Here is a 21,945-nt window from a genome sequence, read left to right as displayed (position 1 = left end):
TAGGGACTGATCAGCGAATCTAGGGCAAGGTTTTAAAGGACATCGGCTCTCCGGAATTAGGGCAGCACTGTCCTCTCAAAGCTTTGCACCAGCCCTTGGCTCTCTGCTGCTCTCCCCGGGCCTGTATCCCCTCACAAAACCATGGGGCCGGGCCTCAGAACTCCACGGTGTCCTCATTCCCTAGAATTTCCCCTCAGCTCACGAAAGCATTCCCAGTGACTCCCCCCAACTCACAATTTCTTAGCACCGCCGCAGACGCTGAATGCAACATGCAGTCCCCAGAAGCAAACTTCCTTCCTTCCCTGCTTCTATTAGCCCCTTGTCCGCACAAAGCATTAACGTGTGGGATGTCTCCTCCTCAAAATGTTATCCTATGCTCCTAATAAGAGAACAATTCTCTGCAGAACTTTAAGTGGAATCCCCAAATTCTAAGTGTTCACAAAGAATGGATTTTTTCTATGTTTAAGATACTGTTTTTTAATAATTTTTTAACGTTTATTTATTATTGAGAGACAGAGAGATGCAGGGGAGGGGGCAGAGAGAGGGGGAGACACAGAGAAGCAGGCTTCAGGCTCTAAGCTGTCAGCACAGAGCCTGACGTGGGGCTCGAACTCACAGACCGTGAGATCATGACCTGAGCCGAAATCGGTCGCCTAACCAACTGAGCCACCCAGGCGCCCCCACATATAAGATACTTAAAACTACTGGGACTATATATATATATATATATATATATATATATATATAACCAATATTATTCTGAGTACCTCCCAATAATGAATATGATAAAAATCATTTTTAGCATTTTGGTAACACTTAGAAAGCTATTGAGTTTGTCCAACAACATGGCTTATTCTCTTATTCTTCCCTCAGTCCTGTGACGGGCCGGCAAGTGTCATTTTTGACAAATGCAAAATGTTTCTGGAAGCCCTGGATGAGGGGAGAAAAGATCCCCGAATTATGAGAAGAACTTTGTCACGCTCCACAAAAGCAACTACATTTACCTTTTGCGGTTGGCGTGAAATTCACGTAACATGGAATCAACCATTTTTAAACGAACAGCTCAGTGTTTGAAGCGAACAGCCCAGTGGCATTGAGTGCATTTACAGTGATGTGCAAATACCACCTCTATGGAGTTCTGAAGCGTTTTCATCACCCCCAGAACAAATCGCAAGCCCATCAAGCCGTTGTCTCCGTTTCCCTTGGTAACCACCAACCTGCTTTTCGTCCCTGGGGATTTGCCTACTCTGGAAATCACGTGTATGTGGAATCCTAGAACACGTGGCCGTTTCTGTCTGGCTTCTTCCACGTCGCATGATGTCTTCAAGGTCCATCCACATGTGGCATGTGTCAATGCTTCGCTCCTTCTAGGCTGAACGACATTCCATTGTGTGGATGCGCAGAGCCTGCGAAACTCAAGGGGGAGGGGACCCAGAACCCACCCACCTATGGGAGGAGTGTCCAAGAATGTGTGGCCATCCTTAAAACACCAAGATAAGTAAACTCCGATCCTTTTTTCCTCTTGTGCTTTTTTTTTTTTTTTTTGGTGGGAGAGGCTGCGCACAGATCGTTGAACTTAATCTCCGGGTGACTAAGTGGGTCTCCCCTGCCCAGCTAGTCATGGCTTCTGTGCATCGAGGGCCTCCTATAAGCCAGGCACCTGCGTGATTTCCCCTAATGACCTCCCCTTGAAGTGCAGATTCTATTATGCCCATTTCACGGGAGAGACCCAGAGAGACCGAGGAACTTGTCCAGTGACCAGGTACCACCAAGCCCCTGACCTCCACCTTGCCATGCCGCTTCTAGACCTGCATTCTCTTCTTGGCTCCTGTCGTAGTCCAGTTGGGTTGCTACAATAAAATACTATATGCTGGGTAGCTTAGAAACAACAGAAGTTCATTTCTCACGGTTCTGGAAGCTGGAAGTCCTAGATCGGGGTGCCGGCATGATCGGGTGAGGGCCCTCTTCTGGGTGGCAGATTTCTCCTTGTGTCTTTATTCGGTGGAAGGGGCAAGGGAGCTCTGTAGGGTCTTTCACACTAATCCCACTTACGAGGGCTCCACCTTTGTGCCCTAAGCGCCTCCTAATACCATCACGTTGGGCAATAGGATTCAACATACGAGTCTGGGGGATGGGGGAGACACAAACATTCAGGCTATAGCGCCTCCTTCTCTTCCAGGTTGCATCGTCTCGGGTAGTGCTCTACCTGGATTACAAACCTCACCGGGTCCCTTTTTTGTATCCTCAGGTAATAGTCCAAAGCTCTCAGCCCGACCTCATTTCCTGCCCCTTCCCACCCTGAGCGGTGCAATCCAACAATACTTAACTGTTTCTGGTCGACAGAGCATCCAGGGTTCTTTGCACCTCTGTGCCTTTGCACATGCTGTTCCCTTTGATTGGAAGGCCCTCCTTGTTATTCTACTTGACAAACGCCTATCTGTCCTTAAAGCCTCATCTCCTCTGTGAAAGCTTTCTGAGGCTCTCGTGTAGCCTTAAGAATTCATTTCCGTGGGTCCCAGAGTGGCCGTGGAACCTCTGTTACAGCCTGTGCTGGAAGGCAGAGACCCTGTCTTCCCTCTGTGCATCCCCAATACCCAGCACCACACTACCCCTTGGCTTCCAAAGTCTGCTCCCCAAATGAAGCTGTACCTTGTCCCCCCCTGGCCAGCCCTAGGCAGTTATCCAGATAACAAGGGGGGTCATGGGACCCAGGGTCGGATGAAGCAATTCTGAAAGGCAGAGCGTCTGAAAGGCAGTTGTGCAAGGCCTTGGCGGGGCAGGGAGAGGCTAGAGTGTTCAAGTTCTCTTTTGCTGAGATGCCAGTTGTCCATAATTTTCTCCTTTTTCTGGTAAAAAGGAAACCGCCCCCCCAGAACTCTGTTCATCATTCTCTGGGCCACTCCTTCACCTCTGCCTCTACCTCTCCTGTACATATGCCACCTTCTCATTTTTCTGTTGCTGAGCGGAGGAGCAGGGGCCACTTCTGGAAGGTGACAGAAGGACAACGAGGAGCAGTTCTAGAGAGAGAAAGAAAATCTTACACATTTTTTTTTTTAAATCCCAGAGGGATTTTTTTGTTCTCTTGAATTCTGCCCCCTACACACAAGCACACTGAAGCCATGCCCCACTTTTTACTCCCTCCTGGTGTTTTTACCCTTCCTTGGGAAATTTCCCTGGGATGGGGCCATGGTCAAACGTTAACGTTTCCTGTGCATTAGCTATTGAGTGGATGCCAGAGAGAGTGGGTGTGTCCACAAGAGAACAAGTGAGCAGTAGCTGGGAAAAGAGGATGTGAAGAATGGGAAGACAAAATTTGTTCCAGAAAAGCCTTCAGTGGCAGTCTCCTTACCAGGGTCCCTGCTCTCTGGTGTGGGGATACCGAGGCCCCCCAGTGCTGTAGCTGTGTCTGTCTAGTTGGGGGGGGGGGATGGTCAACATGCCTGCAGGAAATCCTGCTCCTCAAGCTTGTCTCAGGTAAAAACATTAGAAATTATGAAAAAAAAATTGCATTGCCATGACATTCATTAATTCATTGATCCTTCTATTTAGTCGACAAATATCGGTCGAACACTTTTCATACTCCAGGTGGTATGCTGGACCCTAAGTTTACATCGATGAACCTGCCCCATGTCGCTTCTAGGGGAAATAGATATCACCATACATCACACTACTTCCTGCCTGATTTCTGCCCTCCTGATCTGAGTCTTAGTGCTGGAGAGCTTAGAAATATCTAGATCAGTGCATGTGCTTTATAGGTGAAGGAAGAAAGTTCCAGAGAGGTTATGTGATTTGCTCAAAGTCACTCAGATGATCTTCAGTGGAAGCTGGGATTAGTACCAAGTCCTTTGAGGGCTTGCTCTGTGCTCTGGGGGTGACCTCAGGGGTGGAGAAAATCCGATATTTTTGCTAGCCTTTGAGATAACATGAATAGTGTAGCAAATATACTTCCATGATGTTGACTGTCACCCTTTTGACCCTCTGTGAGGAATGGTGTGAGCCCTTGAGAAGCTGGCAAGATTGATGACGGTGACACTTAGCACTATACTGTCCCAAGGTCCTGGGCCTTCAGGATTGGAACACTCACCTGAATGGGTGCTCTGAAGCCAGAGCTGGGCACAGATGAGGCACAGAGCTCCAGGATTGAGCCGGGATGCCCTGGGTTGGGCCTAAGAGATAGGTGACTTCAGAGTCTTCTACGTTGATGGTGGTCAGGAGTCAGTGCAGAGAAAAGAAAGCCAGGTCTGGTATAAAGGACTTGGTTACAGGTTGAATTGTGTCCCCCACAAAAGATGTTGAGGCCCTAAGCCCCAGGATCTGCAAATGTGACCTTGCTTGGTAATAGGGACTTTTTTTCCCCCACTGCTTCTTCCCCTCCCATCTTTATTGAGATCTAATTGATATATAACATCGTGTAAAGTTAAGGTGAACAATGTGTTGATGTGGTATGCTTATATAAGGCAAAATGAAGCAATAGAATCTTTTGGACCCATAGGGGGACACTAACTTGGAAACAGGATCATCGAACACCTGACCAGGTTAAGGTGAGATCACTGAGGTGGGCCCTAATCCAACATGGCTGTGTTCTTATGAGAAGGGGAAATTTGGACATGGAGACAGACCCACACGCTGGGAGAATGCCATGTGAAGACGAAGGTACGGACTGAGACGATTCAGGTACAAGTCAAGAAACACCGACGATTGCCAACAAACCACCAGTGTCAGGACGAAGGCCTGGAAGAACGCCTCTCTCAGAGGGCACCAACCCCATCTCAGATCTCCGGCCTCCCGAGCTGAGACAGTAAAGCTGTGTTGTTGAGCCACCCAGGTTGTGGTGCTTTGTTAGCGAAGCCCAGCTCCAACCGGAAGTCAGCTTGACCGAGCGATCATAGTGGGATATGGGACTGTTGAGAAATGCTCAGAGAGGTGGAAAAGCTATCCGGGGTCTCCGGGGACTCACACAAAAGTAAGAAACAGCACCGGGTAAGCCCATGATTCTGGCGAGGATCTCCTGCTGCTTCCAGACCTGAGGGAGAGGCATGGACCCTTGGGAAACCTGGCGTCCCTCACCATCTCCGCCCACAGGGGCCTTGAGCATCTCTGAAAATCAGAAAGTGGCCTCCACTTTATTGGGGGCAGAATCAATTTAAATTGCTGTCAGCTTGTCTTCCAGCTGTCAGCGCAGGCCAGAACATCACATATTTTCCATCAATAATTCAACTGCCTCAGGAATAGAGGCTCCGGGGACTCCCCGGGGAGCTGACTCTGTCCATTCATTATTAAGCTGGCACTTACAGCCTTGTTCCTGAGTGCTGGAGAATCCTGCTCCAGGCTGGATGCCTTCCCCTTCACTCCTTTCCCCTCCCCACCTCTGCCTTTCATTTTCGTTTTCTTTGTCTGCTCTTTCTCTGAGGCTGCTTCCTGTCCTCTGGTGTGGATACCTTCCCGAGTTTGCGGTCTCCCACGTCTCTATCTTGCTGTCCAGCATGGGCAGAGATGCAAAAGTCTAAGGTGAAAGATGGCTTTAAGAATCTTTTAGTTCTCTGCCATGCTTAAAAAGCTTTTGCGTGTAGGAACACGTATAGGTTTTCGTTCGTTTGTTGCTTATTTTTTTATTTTTTTTTCCAGGATGCTTGTGAATTGTGCAAACAGGGCATCTTGGCTAGACAGCTGGGAGAAGGATCACAGCGTTCCTTCTGATGGCTGCTTTGCACCCACTAGTTGTCTGGAAGCTGCTGGCCTTGTGCGTGGTAGGAGAGGGGGAGCAGGTGGGTGGCTGTGCATTACGTCGCGGCCACTAGAGAGACAGCACACAGGGACAGCACGTGTGACAAGGCCAGCGAGCAGCAGCGGTGGTGAGACAGTTTTTGGTGGCGTCTCAGGCAGTGGACAGGAATGAGTGGGATTTGGAGCACAAGAGAAGTAGCCTTGAACACCCCATGGTCGTTGCCACTAACTAACTATTTTGAGAGCACATATGGGCTCCTCGGAGTGACGGGGGGAACTGAAGAGTAAGGATGACAGCAGGGTCTATGTGGTTGCAATCAAGGGGCTGGAGGCTCAGAGCGATTGTATTTTGACATTGATGTTAATCTAATTTGGAACTCATAGCCTATAGAAGCTTGCAACATAGGACTTATATACTAAAGACAGGGCAATGTAAAAAAACAATTGCTGGTCACTGTAAAATATTTATTATTCAGCGTTCTGGTGATCTGTAGCTAGGGAACAAAATGCCCCAATACTGAATGGTTTCAAACCACCATTTATTTTGCTCATGGTTTTGCAGGTGAGGAACGTGTGGAGGGCTTGGCTGAATGGTTTATCTCTGTTCTAGATGGAGGACCCACTACCCAAAGGACTTTGTACTCAAATGTCCGGCACATTTAACATTCCTTGGTCTCTTTCTTCCCAGGTAGTGTCGTATCCTCCAGGGCCTGTCATGCAGCCTGACATTCTCACAGCATGGTGGTCCCAGGAAGGCTGCATTTCTTTTTCTTTAAAAAAAAAATTTTTTTTTAATGCTTATTTATTTTTGAGAGAGAGGGAGGGAGAGAGAGTGTGGGGGAGGGGCAGAGAGACAGGGAGACGCAGAATCCGAAGCAGGCTCCAGGCTCTGAGGTGTCACCATAGAGCCCGACGCGGGGCTCGAACCCACGAACCATGAGATCATGACCTGAGCTGAAGTCGGACGGCCAACCGAGTGAGCCACCCGGGTGCCCCAGGAAGGCTGCATTTCTTACATGATGGCTAGCACCCGAGGAGGTGGCAAAAACATGACCATCCAAGGGCTGTAACAAGAACCAGCGTTGGGTCATTTCTACCATGTAACATTGATCGAAGGCTGTTTTATGCTGCAGTAACAGGGCCCCCCCAGATCCCAGTTGCTCAATACTGCTAAAGTTTATTTCTTACTCATGCAAAAAGTCCACGGCGGACACAGTCATTCTCCAGGACTGCTGTTCTCCATAGGATGGTTCATCTTTCCAGGGCACTTTGGTCTTTAAAAAAAAAATTTTTTTTTAAGTTTATTCATTTCGAGAGAAACAGAGAGAGCAAGCAGGGGGAGGGCAGAGAGAGAGGGAGAGAGAGAATCCCAAGCAAGTTCTGCACAGTCAGCACAGAGCCCAATGCAGAGCTTGAAGTCAGGAAGCACAAGATCATGACCTGAGCCAAAACCAAGAGTCGCTGTTTAACCAACTCAGCTACCCAGGCACCCCCAGGACGCTTTGGTCTTAAGGCACCCCTGTATCAGCATGTGCTTTCAAGATCACTGTAGGAAGACAAATTCACATGCTTCCATGCAAACGTGAGATGTGTCCTTTTCACTCACATTTCATTGGCCAAAGCAAGTTAAGTGGCCAAAACTTATTTCAAGGGGGCAACGAAGCACAATCCTCCCTGCCAGAAAGACAGGAGAACCTGGCATATGGGTAAGCAGCAGTGACGTCACTTCGTTCCTCCAGAGGGAGATGTGAGGATTGAATGAAATCGCATCATAACTGGGAACCACACAACCACACTGACAAGGGACTATTCGGAGGCTAGTTAGTACCACTCAACACTAAGTGACTAACTGTGGGGAAATAGGTTCTACTTACATAAATGGGTTAGGGCAGAAAGCCGCCACCACGGGGCAAAAATGCCCAAATTTAGCTAGCGAAATATTGTCATGAGATCATGAGTAACTTGTTATCACCTGCAGGAAATTACTTTCCATCTGATGCCAATGTACTATTGTACTTTGATCACAAGCTCCACTTGCCCCCCAGACCCTTTGCTTCTTACAAGTTAATGATGACTGATTGTCTTCTCTACGTTCACCACGTGTGTAAGATCTTGAAAGCTCAACAAATACGGAGATGAAACCCCTGTTTGGGGCTTTTGTCTCCTCCCAGACATTAGCCTCTCTTGTATTCAATCCTGTGTCCTCTCCCTTGCTGGACAAGAGAGATCTCCAGACTGGTAGTCTGTGACAATTAATCCCTGCCCTCCAGCCTTAGGGAGACAACGTTACTGGTGAGTCATGAGTTACTACAGGTTTTGGAGTTTCCATGTTGTCTTAATTCAGTCCGGTTGCTATAATAAAATGCCATAGACTAGGTGGCTTATAAGCAACGGAAATGTCTTTTTCACCATTCTGGAGGCTGTAAGTCCAAGATCAAGGCATCAACAGATTCAGCGTCTGTTGAGCATTTGTCTCCTCAGAGACCCTTGTCTTCTCACTGTAACCTCTCAGGGCAGAAGGAGCAAGCAAGGTCTCTGGGGTCTCTTTCATAAGAGCACTAGTCTCGCTTATGAGGGTTCCACCCTCATGAACCACTTACTTCCTGTGGCTCCACCTCCTAATACCATCACCGTGGGGGGTAGGATTTCAACATATAAATTTTGCAGTGACACCAACATCTCGAGACCTCACCACATGCTTATTCGTAAGGAGTTGAGACGCTTAAGTCTTTAATTTAAAAACACAGAAATTCTATGTGTGTGAAATGAATAGACACAATGACTTCAAACAACGCACAAAGTCCATTCCAATGTTTGTTTCGCTTCCCTATGTTTTCACCCCATCCGACTTCAACCCCCAAGACAAAACAATAACCCACACAGAGCACTGTGTTCTTTACTCTGAAAGGCCAGAAGATGCTCCTAAGAAGCCCCTTCCTTGTGTTTAGGTGGAGAGCCAGTGCAGAGGCTCTATCTTCAATTTTCCCTAGGACGGAGGCACATTCCAACCACCTCAAGCTCTTAGGGCGCAAGAGGGGTTGTTTTGGTTTAAATTATACATTTCCCACGCTGGTTCCCTTTGGAGAGATTTAAAACCCCTGACTAGGGGCGCCTGGGTGGCTCAGTCCGTTAAGCGGCCGACTTCAGCTCAGGTCATGATCTCGTGGTCCGTGAGTTCGAGCCCTGCGTCGGGCTCTGTGCTGACAGCTCGGAGCCTGTGAACCTGTTTCAGATTCTGTGTGTCCCTCTCTCTGACCCTTCCCCGTTCATGCTCTGTCTCTCTCTGTCTCAAAAATAAATAAACGTTAAAAAAACCCTGACTAGTTTCCAGGCCTGCGTGACCTAATGGGGAGACAGCTGTGTACAATTTTAAAACGACTTCGGTGTTCTCAGGGAAGGCTACTTCATAATTAGCCAACCACTTGTTTTCCCTTAATCTGGGTAATTACCTTTTTTTGTAACTGAGGCAGGAGGGCTGGGAGCCAAACAAACCCAACAGGCGAAAGCAGCGTTAGGAGGAGAAGGGAAAATTAGCCAATCAGAGGGAGGCAGGGAGGTGGGCGGACCCAGCGCTGCCTGAGCCTTGGGGCTCCAGGGGAGGGACCAGGTGGGGGCAGGCTGGGAGCAGAGATGTTTGGAGTAGTGGGCTTTTCGGGGAAAGTGAGATTTAAAAACGACTTTAACGCTTTTAGTAAAAAGTTCTCCAGGAAATGTATGCTTCCCTGCTGTAGTACAGGGAAAATGCAGCCAATTATGCCGTCACTGATGGCCGACTCGTCCTAAGGATACCTACCGCAGCCTGCGATGATGCTCTCACTCGTGAGCCCCCAGGACTGGAAGCTCCACGAGCCAAGGTCTGAGTCGGCGTTTGCTTGGTGTGGTAATCCCAGAGCCTATCGTGGTGCTTGGCACATGGCAAGCTGTGAGTCTTGGCTGATTGAGGAATACACAAGTTTATTACAAACGAGAGTATTGGACCCTGCCCAAGGCTGTTACTCCGAAAACACGTCCTTATTGCCCAGTCCCTGAGTGTGGATGGTACAGGAGGCTGAGTATGACACTTTAGACCACTGGCTCGGAGCAGCCTCGAGCACTGCACCGGGGGTCCAAACCTGGCTTTGCTACTTACTAGCATGCAAGCTTCTAACCTCTCAGTGTCTTCACCTATAAAATGGGGGTGATCATAATGCCCATTGTACAGGGCTGTGGCAAGGATTAAATGAGTTCGCGCACACGAAGCCCTTAGAGCGAGCAGTGCCTTGTAAGTACCAATGAGTATAAAAATAAGAATTATGCGCTCCAGCCAGAAAACTGTTTGGGATAAATCTCTGATATGAGTTTGCATTGCTTTTGCCCTCTCGAAAGAATTTAGCCTAAGCTTTAAACTTCAGCCATGTTTCTGGTTAATTGAGGTTTTGTTGGAGACTGTTGGTACCTAGGAGATACAGTTTGATGCAATCCATAGAAAACTGGTGTGCTTCATTATGCTTTTATTATATTTATGAAGCTTATTGAGGGTTCTTAATTATGACCTTTCCATTGGGAGTCCTTTTCTGGCTCCAAGAAGTGTGCTCACAGAATCCCACCAAGTTTTAAACCCTCAGTTATGGTCCTTTCTCTTTTTCTCTTATGGTGGTTTTACATGACATCACATGGCTAAGCTAGAGCTATGTTTGTCACAGTCTCCTTCCCTCTGTGGTTCCAGCTTAGACTTGGCCAAAGAGAAATTTGTATGAGATCTGGAAGGCAGAAGGGAAATAGTGACCAACATTCTCTGAAAACTGTGGTGTTTTAAACGCTGAAAGAGACCGAGCGGAGGTGCCGGAAGACTCGAGCTTGTCCTCGCCCTTCCTGACTCTACGATCCACTCATTTTCCTGACCATTAGCTCTGCTGACCAATAGCAACTCACTCCCAGACGCAGGCGACAACCTCCACGGTCTTCTCTAGTAGCCTTCTGTGCGTCGTCCTTCCCCCACTGAAGTGTGTGTCTTCTCAGGTTCCCTGCAAGCTCCAACTTGTCCCTCAGTTGTATAAGGTCTTGCTCATTTAACAAACCCCTTGTTCTGTAGCACATATAGAAATTCTGCTTGATTCTGCTTCCCTCATCGAACTCTGTTAGTTACTATGACTGGTCTCCAGGTCTGGCCTAGGGAACCACCTGGATCGTCACCCTTTTGTGAAGTCCCTCCACATGGAGCCTGGATGGCTCCCTGGGTCTCTTATATCACCAGAATTCAGTGGAAATGGCACAGGCTTCCTCTGGCCCTATGACTCAAGGGGACAGTGACTGCTGCTTGCACACTCATGGGTGCCCCAAATCCCGAGCAAGGAAGTCAAGCTACCTGGCAGGAGAGGCCATGTGGAAAAGCCCTGAGGCTGAGACCCAGACCCCACTGCCCCTCCGAGCCCGGCCCCCCAGTCACTGTCACCAGAGAAGATGAGACAGGATGAGGGCAGGGGCATCTTGGACATTCCTGTTTCAGCTGACATCTGACTGTAGAGACAAGTGAGCCCAAGTAAGTCCAGAAGGAAAACTGACCAGCTAAACCCAGGCAATCCACAGAAGCAGGAGGAATAAGCAAATGGTTGTTTTTAAACCCTTTCTGTTGTGACGTAATTACAGGCTTACAGAAAAGATCTAAAAATAGTACCTCCCAAATCTATCCCTTTCACCCAGATGATAACATTTCCTCCCACCCCACCACCCGGCCGTTCTCAGTCGTTTGAGAGGAAGTCACAATATCTCTTCACCCCTACACGATTCAGTCGTATCTCCTAAGAACAAGAACACTATCTTCCTTAAACTTAGTATAATTATAATATCAAAAAGTCACATTTTAATAAATGCCATCATGTGATCTCCACACCTTGTTCATGTTTTGCCAGTTGCCCTCCAGACATCCATCCTTTTTAGCAAAAAAAAAATCCTGGTTTGCACACTGCACCCAGTTGTCCTTTCTCTGTAATCTCTTTTAACCTGGACCCATCCTGTTCCTCTCCCTTCTTTGTCTTTCATGACCTTGACACTTGCAAAGAATACTTACTGGCCATTTAGTTTGTAGAATGTCTGTCAATTTGGGTTTATGTGGTGTTTCCCCGTGATTACATTCAGGTTATACATTTTTTGGCAGAAATATGGGAGAAGGGATCAGGTGATGTGAAACTTGAATGGGGTTATGATGGTGTCTGAAAGTTTTGTCCATATAAAGTTACTATCGTTTTCTTTGTAATTAATAAGTATCTCACAGAGTGATATGTTGAGATCATGTGAATATCGTGTTTCTCATGACACTTTGATCCCCTCGCTTTAGTATCCATTGATGATTCAACTGATGAACCGTGATGGCTGACTTTTGATTTCATCCTTTCTTCTGCATTTATTAGTATTCTACTGAAAGAGATTTCCTTCTTCCTCATTTATTTATAAAAATCAGTTTTAACTAATTATTTGATTCAATAGGTTACAATCTGTTACTATTATGAATTATTCTGATGCTTAAGTTGTCCTAGATGTGGCCTTTGGGGCTCTTAGGATGTTTGATATGTTCCCGTCATTCTTTGAGCACTTTCATACCGTTTTGACACAAGATGTTCCCGGTACATCTTGTACTGCCCCTGCCCCGGCCTTGGAATCGACCATTTTCCTAAGGAGCCCTCTTTCCTTTCAGAGGGAGAGTATTTAGAAACCAAAATTGGGGTTCCTGGGATGCCTATTGCTACCAGAATGTCCTTGCTTTTTGGCTTTCTTACTGGCCAGATCTAGGAAGTATATGTCTGTACACACATGCACACACACACATATACACCCACACTTTATTTTCTATCTCTCCCTTTGTATTAAAAACCATTGGTTCAAACCATAAGTTTATACTGTTTTCTCTAATTCCGATCCAACACCACAGAGCTTCACTTTAACTCTCTCCTTCTCCATATTTATGACTTCCTTTTCCAATAGTGAACAACCTGGTTCCTATGAACCATGATATATTGTTCTATTTTCTTAATCTTAGGATATACATAAAGTAGTTTCAAAATTGTTAACCCATACCTCTGCAGGAAAAGAAAAAAAAAAAAGCAAAGTGAAATTACTGGCCTGAGTTCAATGTTTACAGATAATTTTCGTGTCTAGCTTCAGAATAGACGGCTCAAATACTTGGTTCAAACGTTACTCAAGATAGCTATGGTTGTTGTTTTCACCACTAAGTTTGGGGTGGTTTGTTTTGCAAGGGATTGTAGAATGACTTTGGAAATCAGCATTTATCACAGGTCCAATGTGAAGAAGAAATCAGGCAGGACCTAAGTGACATCAAGCGCTGTGGAAAGACGTTTCATCTGACCCTTGTAGAAATAGGCATTAAATTATTATCTTCGGCACGTCTTGGGTGAGTCTGGGAAGAGAAGTACTGGCCTTGGGCCTAATTATGAATGAGGTGAAATTCGTCTTAGACATCCTGTCTCTCTCCTCTCTCCATCATTCCCGTCTGATGGGAGTCTCGCCCTCCGGATACTCACTGCTCTCTGGCTGCCCTGAACATCCTGCTGTGGTTTCCCAACTTTGCTTTAGGTCTTCCTTTCAACCCTCCAATTAGTCTTTCTACTCTCAGCTGTGAATGACCTGTGAGCCCCTGAGAGGATAGCTGTCTAGTTAAACACATTCACAAGAGAGAGTAAGAATGTTAGCCAGCTAGTTACCTACCCTCTCTTAGGGTACATGTGTGCTGCGTTTATTAAACTCAGGCCCTGGGGAAGCATAGAAGGGAGAGGTCTTTGGACCAGACCTTTCCTATCCCGACCCCTGACTCCTGCCTACTTAAATCTGTGGACTAGAATTGTCCTGCTGGGAGGAGCTGGAGGAAGGGTACCCAAAGTACGCTAGCTTGGAATCCATTACAGGTAATTTCCCACTTGAATGGTTTAATGCATAAATAAATACATTGCATTTATATACCTATGTTACTGGACTAGTGGGTTTATGAGCAATTATATTCCGTAGCTCTCGATTCAATGGAACATCTTTACCATCTACCACGTGAGCAATACATGAAGCAATGTGTTAGCTGGAAGAACTGGTCCATGGAAACTATTAAGAACCCCCCCCCCCCCGCCATGCATCACCGCTGCCACCATCCAGCCACATCAGCTGGATATGCCATTTCACATATGCCATTTCATAGGGTGGGATAATATTGGTGACCGTTCAAGTTAAGGAGCTTGAAGAGAACTCCTTCTTGAGCTACTGGCTTGCTCAAGGGCACGGAGCATTTCACATACTGACCCGCACAACGTCCGTCCAGAAGGTGGTAGGGTGGGCTTTGGGCGCAGCTAGAAGGATTGGTCACAGACTATGTAACCGTTACTCAGAGGTTTCAGAAATTATTTAGGGTAGGACAACCTTTCAATAAGAACAGAGAGTTTCCATTACAATCAAGATGAAGATTCAGAGCCCCTTAACTGAAATTTTCAAAGAGATACAACATTAGTCTGTACTCCAGGCTGGCAAGGCAGGGCATGATTCCCGATACAATGCCACGTCGGGTGAGAAATTGTGCCTGCCCATCCGAATCGGTCTCTGCAGCTAATTTCCTAAGTGTCTCAAGGGCAGAGCACGCTAAGTGAGCATATAAACTTGAGTGTTACAGAGAAATTTCCAGGGAGCTACAGCACAAGTCAATAAGCTGAGACTGAATTTGGAGGGATGATTAAAGTACCTTGGCTTGTCCGTCTTCTGTGGCAGAGCCGCTTCACTTGGGGTTCAGGGCTGGGCTTCAGGGCATCCCTGCACTCCCCAAACTTCATGGGGTTTTGTGTAACGTCCTCCTCGTGCATCTTAATGAGGACAGAGGCAGCAGCTTTCCCTGGATTCTCAAGGGGGCCCTTGACCCCTCAAAGGTTAAGAATCTTGATGGAGTTAAGCAATTCTGAGACCGGGTCTCCTGAGACAAGTACTGTAGGCAGCCTCCACCTGAGGGGTGACGCCTTATGGGTGTGTTCAGATATTTATAGCCCCCTGCCTCCACCCTAAACTGTGACAGGAAATAGAGCACCAGGATGGCTCAAACGTGCCATGACTACCTCTGCTTCCCTAGCAGGAGTCTCTTTCCTCCTCAAAAGAGAATATTCAAATACACGTAAAGATTGGCGAAGGAGCTGACTGCTCTATTTTGTTTTTAAGAGGGAATCAGTCCTCCCTGAAGTCGTGTTCGACATTTGTCACGCTGGGCTGAGGCAGGCTTGGGAAGCAATGCAGTGAGATGTATTCTGGAGAACAGTGAAAAACAAGAGGGTGAATTATGCGGTATTTGTGACTGGATACGCCTGTGAGCTCAGTCTCCTCCTCTGCAAAATGAGGACGCTAGTAATGAGTTCTGACTGCATAGAGTTGTTGGTGAGGATTTCATGAGTTTATGCTCCGTCCAGCCCCAGAACGGTGCTCAACAGGCAGTAGGCAACATAGGTAGCTGTGTTATTGTCTTCACCATCAGTTTGATCGACATAGTCAAATTCATCAGAGTCTGTTGATGGTCAGCACAGACCCAAATTTGGAATCCATTTAGGATTCAGCAGCTATGTAGAGACGAGTTCATCAGTTAAATAGTAGGTAGGTTCGATTAATTTGATTTCCGGAGGCATTTATGGTGGGGAGTGGATGGGCTTGTTTATCAGGGAAAGCCAGCTTCAGGCCTGAGGCGGGGGGTGCCGCATTTCTGCCTGGCACAGGGCAAAGTTCCAGTTCATGCGATGGAGAAAAACAGTCTGATCTTAACGACCACCTCCCGAGGGCCATCCATATCGTAAGGACTCTACAGGTTTTATCACACTGATTCTTCACGATAATTCTTTAAGGTCAGCTGGACATGCCATTTCACATATGGGAAAATGGAGCCCCAGGCTGAGTAATTTTCTCAAGCTTGCTCAGCTGACTGGCATACACATTGACCGACTCCAAACACTCAGCTTCCTTCTGATTTCACAATTATCAACCAAAAGGAGAATCATTTTATGACGCCACCCGATTTTCCTATGTTAGCAATGCAGCTTCTTTCAGGAGACCTGGGGAAGGAAGACGGGACGGGAACCATCGATTTCTTCGTCAGTTCTCAAATTCAATGTGCTCTCAACTAGCCTCCCTTTCCCACACTCCATGTTCTGTGCGCCCCTCCCCAATTCTTCCTCTTCTGCAGCCCTTGTCCCACTTAGCGTCATCACTGTCTTGCCTGTCTTCCCAAAGGCCAAGAAGCGATGTTTATCATTCCTTTTAGTTCCTCCAGTTGCCTATAGGATAAAGTCTGAACGTCTGAACTCCTTATTGTGGCGTACAAGGCCATGGTCTGGAGTTTCCAGGATATTCACCCCAAAATGAGCCACAGATTCCCCCTCCTCTGGGAACTGTTCCCTCTTCCATGCAGAGTTGGGCTGCCAGTCACCATATTTGCAAAAATGTGACCTTACCTCTTAGCCATAGTAGATTGGACCAGGGGTAGTCCCGTGACTGGAGCCGTACCAGTCAGAGTTCTGTCCCCAAGAAATTGGATTTGGAACCACAGAATTACTTTCTCTGTGCCTGAGTCTGTCTCATGTAAACTCTAGAGCTATGAGCAGGACAGGTGTTCTGTGACATGAACTGGATTGTGCAGAATTCTTGTCTGGAGGGAGAGAGAAGGAAAGAGATGCCCGTCTAGAGAGAGAAGCAGAGAAAAAGATGGAGAGTGAACACTGCCTGGACTCACCCTGACCTTCTACCTCCAAGTTTTAGTTCTTCCTGGCATCCTGGTGTGCCCCTGCCTCTGGGTCGTGAGAGATTTTCTGTTGCTTTTCTTTTTTTTTAACGTTTTATTTATTTTTGAGACAGGGAGAGACAGAGCATGAACAGGGGAGGGTCAGAGAGAGGGAGACACAGAATCTGAAACAGGCTCCAGGCTCTGAGCTGTCAGTACAGAGCCCGACGCGGGGCTCGAACTCACAGACCGCGAGATCATGACCTGAGCTGAAGTCGGCCACTCAACCGACTGAGCCACCCAGGCGCCCCTCCTGTTTCTTTATAGTAAAGTTTTCTCCTTAGCTTAAGCCAGCTTCGGTGGGTATTTACATGCTATTAAAGACCCAGCTAATCTGACCCCACCTTTCCTCCCCACATCTCTCACCAGTTCTTCCACCTTCCCTCTGTCCTTTCTGTGCTTTCTTCTTTTGCATCAGCCATGAAAGCATTCGATTCCTTACCGTTTGCTCCGCGTTCGTTACGCCGCCTTAGGCATGCTCTTCCTTCTGCTTGGAATCCCCTTCCCTATCTTATTTGGTCTCAGATACTCTTACTCACCCTTTAAGGCTCTGTTCCTATGCTACTTCCCTCATGAAGCTTTGCGCTAGTCCTTCCTGGGGTCTCAAGGCTTTGTTCATACCCTGTTCTGGAGCTTGCCCTCTTGACTTCATGTTTATATGTCTGCCTCCCCATTAGACTGTAAGCTCCCTGCGGGCAGGATGCAGCCTTCCTCATTTTCTCAATCCTACTGTCTGTAGCTCAACCTGTAGAATTTCTTACATATGTTGGCCAAAGGAGGGTCTGTGGCTCAAAATTCTTGGCATAGACATGGTACATGGGTGGGGGGTAGAGATGCCTTCAGAAGGAGCCCCAAGATGGGACTATTGCAGAAAGGGAAAGATAGGGAGCCTCAAGGAATCAAACCTGTACTCCTTCATTCTGGACTTCCCTCAAAGCACCCCATAGGCTCTGGCTTGACCTTGCTTCCTTTCTGGTCAGTAACTTAACATGGCCCCAGAATATTAGGGCCCCATGGCTGACCTTGGGCACCCCAAAACTTGGCAATGAATGAACATTTGACATTGTTTCTGTTCCCTCCTTTCAGATCCTCTCTCAGGCACCTGATAGGCCCACATTTCCTTCTGGCTATCCTTTCCCTTCCTCTTCTCTCCTCCCCCCTCCACTGCTATCTCCCACCTCTACCCCGGACATGCCACTCTATCAGAATTCTTTCAGGACCCATATCTTTGACATTTCACTTTATGAACTAATGAGAATTTATTATTTACTGTGCCAGGCAGTGAGCTACGTGCTCCCGGAGAGTTTGAGCCAGAAGGGGGACATTGTGTACCCGGCTCTGGTGTCCGATTCCCTGGGCTTGGATTCTGCTAGGAATAGGATTACTAATGGTTTCTAGGGGGCCCTGGGTGGTTGAGTTGGTTGGGTGTCTGGCTTTGGCTCAGGTTATGATTTTGTGGTCCATGAGTTCGAGCCCCACACCGGGCTCTATGCTGACAGCTCAGAACCTGGAGCGTGCTTCGGATTCCGTGCCTCCCTCTCTATCTGCCCCTCCTCCGCTCACACTCTCTCTATCCCTCTCTCAAAAATAAATAAAAACATTAAACATTTTTTTAATAAATAAATAAACAGTGGTTTCTACCTCAGGGTACTGTTATAAAATTTAATGCGCGTGAGGCACTCAGAAGAGCACCAAGCATACAGAAAGCGCTCAGTAAGTTCTTATTTGTGGGTAAAGATAACATTCCTCCAACTTGAAGACACATGGGCATCCTAAGGAAGCTAATTGATACGGTGACCCTTCAAACCGATATTGTTAAATATCTGTTCAAACTTTATTTAGGCAGTGGTTTGCAACCTTTTGCACACACCAGAATCATCTGGAGGGCTTTAAAGACAGCTGGGCCTCACCCTCAAAGTGTCTGATTCAGTATGTCTTGTACTGCCTACGGTTTACATTTCTTTTTTATTTTTAAGTTTCTAGTTATTTTATTGTTGTAAGAACACTTAACATGAGATGAGATCTACCCTCTCAACAAAGTTTTAAGCGTAGAATACAGTATTATTTTAGCATCATAGTATAACGTATTATACGTTTTTAAATTTTTTATGTTTATTTATTTATTTTGAGAGAGAGAGAGAGAGAGAGAGCACAAGCAGGGGAGGGGCAGAGAGAGAGAGGGAGAATCCCAGGCAGGCTCCCCGCAAGAGTCAGATGCTTGACCGACCGACCGAGCCACCCAGACGCCCCATATTATATGTTAATTATAGGCACAGTGTTGTAGAGCAGATCTCTAGAGCTTATGCATCTTGCATGTGGAGACTTTATGCCCATTGATTAGCAACTCCCCATTTCCCCCTCTTCCCTGCCCCTGGTAAATAACCACAATTCTACTCTCGTTTTATGAGTTTGACCATTCCAGATACCTCATATAAGTGGAATGATGCAATATTTGTCTTTCTATGACTACTGACTTTCTATGACCACTATCATTTCTCCATTGTATGTTCTTGGCGTTCTTGTTAAAGATTAGTCGACCGTATATGTGTGGATACGTGTGATATATGTGTGATTTCTGGCTTCTCTATTCTGTCCCATTGGTCTATATGTTTTTATGCCAGTCCATACTTTTTGGTTATTGTAACATTGTAACATATTTTGAAGTCAGGAAGTGTGATACTTTCAGCTTTGTTCTTTGTGTGTAAGATTGTTTTGGCAATTCTTGGTCTTTTGTGGTTCCATATGAATTTTAGTATTTGTTTATTTTTGTAAAAAATGCCATTGGGATTTTGATAGGGATTGCATTGAATCTGTAGATTGCTTAGGATAGTATGGACGTTTTAACAATATTAAGCCTTCTAGTCTATGAACAGAGGATGTCTTTCTTGTATCTTCTTTAATGTCTTTCGTCAGTGTTTTATAGTTTTCAAAATAGAAGTCTTTTACCTCCTTTGTTAAGTTTATTCCTAAGTATTTTTTCCTTTTTACTGCTATTATAAATGGAATTATTTTATTAATTTCCTTTTTCAGATAGTTCATTTTTAATGTATAGAAATGCAACTGATTTTTGTATCTTGATTTTGTGTCCTGCAACTTTACTGAATTCATTTATTCTAACGTGTGTGTGTGTGGTCTTTAGGGTTTTCAATATATCATGTCATGTCATCTGCTAATAGACATTTTCATTTCCTATTTGGATATCTTTTATTTCTTTTTCTTGCCTAATTGCTCTGGCTAAAACTTCTAGTACTATACTGAATAGAAGTAGCAAAGAGCCAGCCTCATTGCTTTGTTTCCTGGTCTTAGAGAAAAAGCTTTCAGTTTTTCACCATTGAGTATGATATTAGCTCTGATGAATACAGATGCAAAAATCCTCAGTAAAATACCAGCAAAGTGCATTTAACAGCACATTAAAAAGATCATGCACCATACTTAAGTTGGATTTATTTCTGGGCTGCGGCAATGGTTCAATATACGAAAATCAATTAATGTGATACTTCACATTAACGAATGAAGGCTCAAAATCACATCATGATCTCAACAGATGCAGAAACAGTATTTGAATTATGTCCTTTTATGATAAAAACTCCCAAGAAACTGAGCATAGAAGGAAATTGCCTGAAAATAACAAAAGTTATATAGGATTTGCATTTGTAACAAGTTACCAGATGATGCTGATTTGCTGGTCTGGGGACTAAACTTTAAGAACCACTTTTTTAGGGCTAAAACTAACAACACACATAACAACAGTTGGTGAGGATACGGAAAGAGGAGCCCTCTTACACTATTGGTGGGAATGCAAACTGGTGTAGCCACTCTGGAAAACCATATGGAGGTTCTTCAAAAAGTTAAAAATAGAACTGCCTATGACCTAGCAATGGCACTACTAGGTGTTTATCCAAAGGATACAAAAATACTGATTCAAGGGTCACGTGCACCCGGATGTTTCTAGCAGCACTATCAACAATAGTCAAATTATGGAAAGAGCCCGAATGTCCATCAACTGGTGAATGGATAAAGAAGATGTGGTGTACATGTGCACACACACACACACACACACACACACACAATGGAATATTACTCAGCCATCAAAGAGAATGAACTCTTGCCATTTGCAATGATGTGGATGAAACTAGAGTATATTATGCTAAGTGAAATAAGTCATTCAGAGAAAGACAAATACCATATGATTTCACTCATATGTAGAATTTAAGAAACAAAACAGACGTACATAGGGGAAGGGGAGGAAAACTAAAATAAGATACAAACAGAGAGGGAGGCAAACCATAAAAGACTCTTAATTGGAGAGAACAAACTAAACTGCCGGAGGGGAGGTGGGGGGATGGGCTAAATTAGTGACAGGCATTAAGAAGGGAACTTGTGATGAGCGCTGAGTGTTACATGTAAGTGATGAATCACTAAATTCTAGTCCTGAAACCAATACTACATAATATGTTAACTAACTTGAATTTAAATAAAATCGTGGAAGAAGAAAAAAAGAACCACGTATTTACAGCCAGGGTTCACAACCTTGGTTGTACATCAGAGCACTCAGAGAACTTTTTTTTTTATTTGAAGTTTATTTATTTATTTTGAGAGTGAGAGCACAAGCAGGGGCAGGCAGAGAGAGGGGAGATCCCAAGCAGTCTCTGTGCTGACAGCACAGAGCCCAACGTGGGGCTCGAACCCACGAGCTGAGCTGTGAGATCATGACGTGAGCCGAAGGCAGATGCTTAACTGACTGAGCCACCCAGATGCCTCGAGAACCACTCAGAGAACTTTTAAAAACAAGCGATTTCTGAGCTGTATCCTCTGGAAATAAGTGAAGAGCAATCAAGTAAGGCCAAAGGCTATTTATTTGGAGCTTGCCCTAGCAGGAGAATCAAACACTACCATCCTGTGCATTTGGTAGAGACTCAAAGGCAGGCTCTCTGGGCTCAGACCTAGTTTGCAGCGACACGGCTAAACGCACCAGGAAGGTTCAGATTGTGGGTAAATGCGGGACCCGTTATGGTGCCTCCCTCCGGAAAATGAAATAAGCCAGCATGCCAAGTACACTTGCTCCTTCTGTGGCAAAACCAAAATGAAAAGACAAGCTGTGGGGATCTGGCATTGTGGTTTCTGCATGAAAACCGTAACAGGTGGTGCCTGGACCTATATCGCCTTTTCTGCTGTCACAGTCAAGTCGGCCATCAGAAGACTGAAGGCGTTGGAAGACCAGTAGAAGCTTCACCATGTGAAACATTGCTAGCCTATAATAAACCGGTTAATTTAAATAACAAAATTCAAAAGAGAGAGAGAGGGAGAGACCCAAAGTCAGGCAGAAGAGTGGAGAAAAAAGGCTTTTAGGTATGCCGTATTCGGGGTTGTTGAAATGGGAAAGCTGGAAGGGGGCTGACCAGAAGTGGGGCATGCAATGTGATTGGTTAGGGGTGCATATTTGA

At 45.9% G+C, this 21,945-nt stretch overlaps 1 long non-coding RNA gene and 1 pseudogene across 1 annotated transcript; one reads left to right on the top strand and one right to left on the bottom strand.

The window, feature by feature from the left end:
• Positions 1-6,246: 6,246 nt before the first annotated feature.
• On the bottom strand, positions 6,247-9,502 carry LOC132664661 (uncharacterized). The gene is made up of 3 exons (XR_013553496.2): positions 9,174-9,502; positions 6,913-6,998; positions 6,247-6,494 (listed from the first exon to the last, which is right to left on the bottom strand). It is a non-coding gene; the product is annotated as an uncharacterized LOC132664661 (long non-coding RNA).
• An 11,382-nt stretch (positions 9,503-20,884) lies between these two features.
• Positions 20,885-21,738, top strand: LOC132664660 (large ribosomal subunit protein eL43 pseudogene; annotated as a pseudogene).
• The last annotated feature ends 207 nt before the right edge of the window (positions 21,739-21,945 follow it).

The sequence above is a fragment of the Panthera onca genome, chromosome F2, assembly GCF_046562875.1.
Source record: "Panthera onca isolate mPanOnc1 chromosome F2, mPanOnc1 haplotype 2, whole genome shotgun sequence".
NCBI lineage: Eukaryota > Metazoa > Chordata > Mammalia > Carnivora > Felidae > Panthera > Panthera onca.
This window is presented reverse-complemented; position numbering and strand designations above follow the sequence as displayed.